The 7,156-nt window shown below is 41.0% G+C and overlaps 1 long non-coding RNA gene across 1 annotated transcript; it reads right to left on the bottom strand.

Annotated features, from left to right (window-relative positions):
• Positions 1-210: 210 nt before the first annotated feature.
• On the bottom strand, positions 211-5,743 carry LOC111265718 (uncharacterized). Its single transcript, XR_002683617.1, has 2 exons — positions 5,650-5,743; positions 211-896 (listed from the first exon to the last, which is right to left on the bottom strand). It is a non-coding gene; the product is annotated as an uncharacterized LOC111265718 (long non-coding RNA).
• Positions 5,744-7,156: the final 1,413 nt, after the last annotated feature.

Below are 7,156 nucleotides of genomic sequence, written 5' to 3'. Positions count from 1 at the left end.
ATATCCTAAGAAGACACTGACTCTATAAACACACCTATCGCTTGGCTATATTTCTAGATAATGTTCTGCTGAATTATTTGCTATTGTCTTCTAATGGTCGCTAATTGAAGTGCAACAAAAACACTTCGAACCATCACTGATTATAGTGAAGTTTTAGGGTTTCGTCGTTTCCACGCGCTGGCATCGAAACAAAGTTTACATAACAATCGATTAACGATCGACTACATCTTTATTCTGTGATATCACGAGCGTCATCGTCAAGATTGTAGGCCGCTCCTTAGGACAAATTTCGGTAGACTACGATGTCTACGAGCTTTCCAATAGTTGAACGTTTGTTTTGTCTTTTTTTTTCAACGTTTTCTATTTACACATGCACACACGTGTACACTTCTCGTTAGCGGGGTTTTCGAAATTATAAAGCAATACACAGAATGTAGCGTAGAGCTTTTCCTAGCCACTGTAGTAATCATGAAGTGCTAGAGACTTAATTGTTGTTTTTGGTTGAGTATCTGGAAATTTTCCACGGGTCAAATTCGTGTGTATATCGATTATATCATTGTGTTGTACGATGCTAATGGAGAGCTTGGCTTTTTCTGTATGCTGCTACTATCTGGGCCCGCAAGACGGCAGACGCGTTGTCGATTACGCGGCGTTATAGTTCATCATAATATTTTGAGATGTTCAAGGAACGTCACTCTCGCCACGCAAGCAAGGACCCAGTCGAACAAGTTGAAATCTCCGCCATGTGACCGCGTTTAGAGGCCTAGAAGGTACATGACTGCAACCTGAACTTGCTTCACACTCAATCTGTCGTCCCCAGGAGACAATGAACTGATTTCAGGCTCCTTCTTGAATACTTGAGCGACTCCTCGTTTATGTAATCAGATCTTGTTTCGCTGCACGATGCACAAATGAAAACAAACGACATTTGTTATAACACTATATAGGTTATGTAACTTTAGTTTCTACCGAAATCTACGACGAAAACAAAGCAATAGATGGACCCGATTATCTCTGGATTACTGGAAGCAGCACTACTCTGAAACCTAATCACTATGCATGGACCCCCCAACTAGATGTAATAAGCTTTCGATCTATTTTTATATGATATATATATATTTCACACCTTTGAACTAATAGCGCTTCCTGCTTGTCGAGTGGAAAATGTTGCTATACGCGGATTTATACATAAAATAATCGTTTCTTTGCCGGCGTCATTATTTTATAATTAATTTTATTCTATTCTGTGTTAGGGAGTTTTTTTTTCTTTCTTTCCTTCCTTCTTTCTAAAAATAGGACCTCTAACAGATCTCTATTCCTACAGATGATTTACTTTGTGCGCTAACTGTCTACAGAATTGTAGCTGTTTAGCAAAAACGTTGGCTGCTGCCAATGCACCTCTATTTTTATTTGCTTATCACGGACCGAGACTACAACACGTATCAATCGTAAACGAGTAATGGTGACGATGGCAAACGACCTTGCGTTGGTCCGCGTGTTTGTGACGTATTGAAGATTGTTGTGATCAATGTTTGTTACACAGAGCCGATTCGGCTCTTTGAAACCCGTCTGGGTTATGCGGCATAACCAGATAATATGCTCTCGTCTCCTCTTTCTATTCGACAGGTTATACTGCGACCTATATACTCATACAATCTCAGGTTTGGCAGACCTAGGCATTCTTAGCATACGAACACACACGCACGCACGCACGCACGCGCACAAAGGGGCACACGCAGTCCTAAAAAAGGCTCCGCGAATCGGCCAAAATTACGAGAACCTGTCGTTACGAGTACATAATATGATGATGTTTTGCCAGATTATGTAGTGGGCATCCGTAAAATTTCCTATCGGTTTCGAGATATTCAAACTAGACGACAAGGAAAAAGCTATCGTCGTAAAAGCCATTATATGTATGAATTAAACACTATATAAGTGTTTGATTTATGCATATAATGCTGATACTCGTTTCGAAATGTAAAATATCATAGTATGTGTGAAATGTGAACAAATCCGTTGTGTTGTGGAAAAAAAAAATTGACAATTTGTGAAGATCACAATATTTATACTTGACTTAAATGTACATAACTTTTACAAAATTTCTTAAAGTCTAGTTCGCAGCTAAGTAAAGTTCTAAAAATAAAGATAAGCTACACATATTACAATTGAAGATCTGGCTCGAACTTAGCTCGTGTCTGACAGTTACGCAGATCAGAGCCTAAGTTATATCCACTGATCATTTCTCACGTCTGTAGAGATCAACGACTGGATACCCTTTAACTGCTTTCTATTATATTTAGATATACTGCACACGGAGTTAACGAATTCTGATTTTAATAAAGGCATTGCAACCAATTTTTCGGTGATGGCCTAGAAATAACATTCACAATGGTTTCTCTTATGCTTCACCCTCAGACAGGGTAAATTTATGTAAAGGTGATGCATTTTAAACAATGCAACGAGTTAAAATTTTATGACCACGTAACATAGTCTATAATCGTAGTCATATAATTGGTGGATAATATAAATAAGATTCGAAAACAAATTTATGGAAAGTTTATTTATTATTTATACTTATTTAACTAGTTCTGCGTATGCACACGTCACACGATATATCCACTTCCGTGTGATATCTATTTCTATAATAATCGATTATGCTATATATATATATATATATATATATATATATCTGAAAAACGTTTTACTGATGCTGCCAAAAATGCATCGATATTAATCGTATATATAAATCGCTGGTTTTCGTTCTGCATGATGTTTAGGTTTTAGCTATTCAAATGAACCTCCGGAGTTGGCCCGTACGATTAGGAACTAGTCTTTCGCCCTCTGCTCTGCAACATTGTTTCTCTTTTCTATCGAATAGATGCCATCAAAACTTTAAAGGTATCTTACACCAAGGGGATAACAGGGAAGTGGTGCGTCTGCTATGGCATGTACCTACGCGCGTCCACTTACTGATAGAAAAATTACTGCGAAGCGCATGTCCGTCACAGTATATGAGAAGTGTTCCGCGCTTCAATAAAACTCGGTTAGAGGCGTCTGTTAGCAGCCTGATTACCTTTTGACATGGTCCCGACTCCCTTTCTCTGACCTACGTGTATGGCAATATGGTGATGAAAATCATTTGTTACCTATCTATACTTATTATGTCAGTCATCCCCGCAGCTTCTGTGTGAAGCAACAGCGACGATATGGACAACAGCAGGTGCTTGCCAAACACAGGGCACTTTTCTTACTTCGTTCGATATCCTATTGATATCACAGCATTGATCTCGTTCCTGGTCAAAGATGCGGCGAGCTTGACGCCGCTGGTTGTCGCGCTGACCACCGCCGAAACGAGACAAACCTCAAACAATTAGACCCACTTTTCTTCCCTCTTGCACAGCGACGGCAGGCAGTTCAAATAGCCGATCTCTCCTAACGTTAAGCTACCACTCTCAACTTCGCTGTCACATTGGCTGTGCCCTGAGTATATAGTGGCGCTATCGTAACCGCCTCTCCATTTCGGCACCAAGTAGGACAAAAACAAATCGAAGAACAACTGTTCTAATAGAAGAAGTGGAGGAGACAGCCTAAAGAGTCCAGAAGGACTAGCGAGTCAGGTCAGAGAAAAAATACCGCGTTCATAGGGCGCACAAATGTAAAAATGTTCTAATAGACGGGTTACATGGTCAACACGCACATAAACGAACGAACAAACAGATATACTCATCGACGACTCTAATTGTTGACCAAACGAGTAGCTAAATCGACATTCAGTAACCGACGCTGAGCATTACTGCCATCATTTATTGGGACCACCTTTGCTATCGAGGGCTCGGACCAGGCTCATATATACGAGACTCTTCAATCAGATGTAGTACAACGGGCTGATATGTACACGTTTATTCGTGGGTGCGTGTGTACCCTGATCCTTGTTGCGCGAAATCCTATGTTACTGTAACTTTTGTAGCAACGGTTGATTCAACACTGGCAGAACAATGAATGAGACCCCAGCTTCCCTTTAGAAAGAACAATTCGAAAAAGCGATATAAATTCTGTTGCGGCTCATTGTTACAGTACAACTTGCCTGCAACACTGCCCTATTCCTGCACCTTCTGTTCTTATGACCCGCTGCCTTCAGTGATGATCGGGAGGTAGCCGAGTGCTCCATTGGCCGGGAAAAGATGGGCACCGGAAGAGATTTTCTTTTATTATTTTTTCGACTGGCTGCTCTGCAACATGGAGCAAACGTCACAGAGGCAATGACTACAGCAAACAAACAGGCGTCGATTTGCCGTTCGCGTCCTTTGAATCCACCTATCGCTGCCATTGCCACTGCCGGGGCTATCTAGCCCATTACGTGTGTATGCACGTTTTGCTAAAGAGTTGGATAGCTGTTAGTGTACGTGGCCATTTGTAAGAAAACGTATTTACGGTTGAATATTTCTTCCTGTCATTGTATTGCCACAACGATAACAATGACCCCCTTGTGCTATTTAAATAATCGTGTGGAAATGGAAACCATTTTGTCTTTCCTTTTGTTTCAATGAAAATGAACATTTTAGTAAAGAGTTGCTATCAGTTTTACCCGTTTGTTCAGTACGGCTAAGGGTATGGTTAAGCTTAATGCTTTGCTGAAAATCGAAGATCCGACTTCAAACGTACTCGCACGCTTGTTACAGCTTACTAATCAATAATGTAGCGCCCGTATGTATTTTTCTCTACGAGCATTACGTACATATCATTGATTCACTTGGTAAACCTGTTACGGTATCGTTTATCCCTTAGTCTATGGACAAACAAATATATGTGACTGACAAGTTGACGAGGAAGGAAATATACATAGATTTTTTTGCATATCGCACACTTGCCTGCCAGCCGGTATACGGTTTGCAAAAAATCAATGCATAGAAAAGTTTCGCCGGTTTTTCAACTGTATCGTGATAATAAACCTGTGCCTTCCTGATAGATCCCTCAGCAAAGGTTCATACGGCAACCCCTCAGGGAGGAACCAACATTTCGACGCCGACTTAGACAGAAATCACTGCTAGCAAATGATGAATCGAAGAACAGTCGAAGATAGTCGCAGCTGTGGGTGGTTTTACTGAGGTTCAGACGATTACAGCGCAATCGCCGTGGACACTTAATCGTAGCTAACGTAGTTTAAGAAAAAAATCAGAATTCATCTATGCTACGGCGATAACTTTGCCTAGATGCACATGGTACAGGTCAGCTACAGGATCCGTGCTGCTACAGATGCGCTGTTCAGGATTTCTAACGGATACCGTTAATTAATATTACGCTAAGTTCGTCCGGCAATACTGATCGTCTATCAAGTAGAAAAGTTATAAACTGCGTGAATCTAAAGGCATCTTATTTATAAGAAAATGAAGTGAATTAACTGGATCATTATTGTTATTACTGTTACTGCAGTACGCTAGCACTTTCTCTATGTTGAAAGGCCTCGCCAATTTTGAATAAGGTACAACACTATGATGAATACAAATGACAGTGATCCATACTATTGCCGTTATTCGTCTGCAAAAAATAACAAAAAAACTTATAGAAAAAATATAGGAACTTAGATTAATATTACTATTGATAGAAAACAGACGCTAATTGTTTCAACGGTTATCGCCATCGTAAACTTACCTTATTGCATTAGCTTAACGTCAGCGGCTCTTTCCTGCAAATGCAAAGCAAATACGGGACAATACCAATCTTAACGGCCGATTTGATAGGGAAATTGCCTTTACTACTGGAAGTCCTCGTCCTGCAAAGCAGGGTCAAAGGAACCTGGAAACAAGGAGTGCAGCAGCAACACTACGATGATCGCACAACAGTAGACGGTGTTTTCGTGCAACGAAACGCATGAAAGTGCATGAACTCATATACTAAGTAAATGGCTTGAGGTATCATTCCTTTTTGGTAGATATTATGGAAAAAAAATGCAACAACTTGATAGTATGTGCTGAGAAAGCTGAACAGCTCAGCCCGTGGTGCTAAGCTCCTTGGAATACGTTTTGTAAGCTTCATGCATACACAATATTGTTCTTTTCCAAACTTACGCCTCTGTAAGACTTAATTTTCTGTAAAAAAATGCTACTTGCATGCGACGATTAGCCGCTAGGGCACGCGACAAGCGGGTACGCGTTGCGAGAAACCCTTTTGTGATATTAATAGACTCGGTGGAAAAGAATTGTGCAATCAACTGTTTTTTGGTGGCAATCCGTTGAATACATTTGCTGCCATTTTGTGGACTTTTGACGAGAATTGGGCCACCTAGCTGACCGGCCTGGGCTCATCATTGTAGGCACGTAAGCCGGACAAATACTTTAGAAAAGCAAGGCTTTCTAAAACCCTTATACACAGTCCCATAGGAAGTGAAAAGTATATATATATACACATTTTACCTTTTCGTTTTTTTCACTATAATGCTTTTTTTTTTCAACCTATATTCTTGATACAGATTTGTTTCCGGTTAGCAGAAGTAAACAATTACACAGTCGCCCCGATACTACCGGCACTCGTGTACACTGATAGAGTTATCAGTATAGCCATAATTAGTACAGCTTATCACGCGTTGCATTAACGCGTCTCGTCATGCATGCAACGGATCGCAGCTAGTCACGTCGCCGATATTGAAATTACAGGATCATGGTAGGACATCCTAGGAGGAGGTACACGGCACCTAGCAATGGATTCGAATAGCCCTAAAAATATGTTGCGTAGGTTAACGGAGAACGAAGGCGAACAGCCTTCACTGTGGAGGGTGAAGGCCGTTCGCTTACTTATCGATAAGTGGAAACGTTCGTGTTTTCGACACTGGACTTAAAGCAAACTGGGGAACTGGTTACTATCACCATTATTCATATTGTCGATACTGCAAGGCACTATCGTTCGTTATTTGCTAGCATCAACGACGGTTGCCGCTGTTGCTTGTAGCTTTGTTACCGGTTCCTACATCTTCTTCCACTAACGTAGGTACCCCTAAGGCAATTCAAGGTCTAGGACGCGATCACTCAGTGTCCTTCCTGCTGCCAAGCATGCTCAATAATGCCGTCGCTGTGGTTTGGCTCACTCGGTTACCATCCGTAGTACTCCTACCTTAGATAAACACCGAGGATAGGATTACCCTCGCATCCATAACAACAACCAC

The sequence above is a fragment of the Varroa jacobsoni genome, unplaced genomic scaffold (assembly GCF_002532875.2).
Source record: "Varroa jacobsoni isolate VJ856 unplaced genomic scaffold, vjacob_1.0 scaffold_999, whole genome shotgun sequence".
In the NCBI taxonomy this organism is placed as follows: domain Eukaryota; kingdom Metazoa; phylum Arthropoda; class Arachnida; order Mesostigmata; family Varroidae; genus Varroa; species Varroa jacobsoni.
The sequence above is the reverse complement of the archived record's forward strand: the minus strand, read 5'-3'. Positions and strand labels throughout refer to the sequence as shown.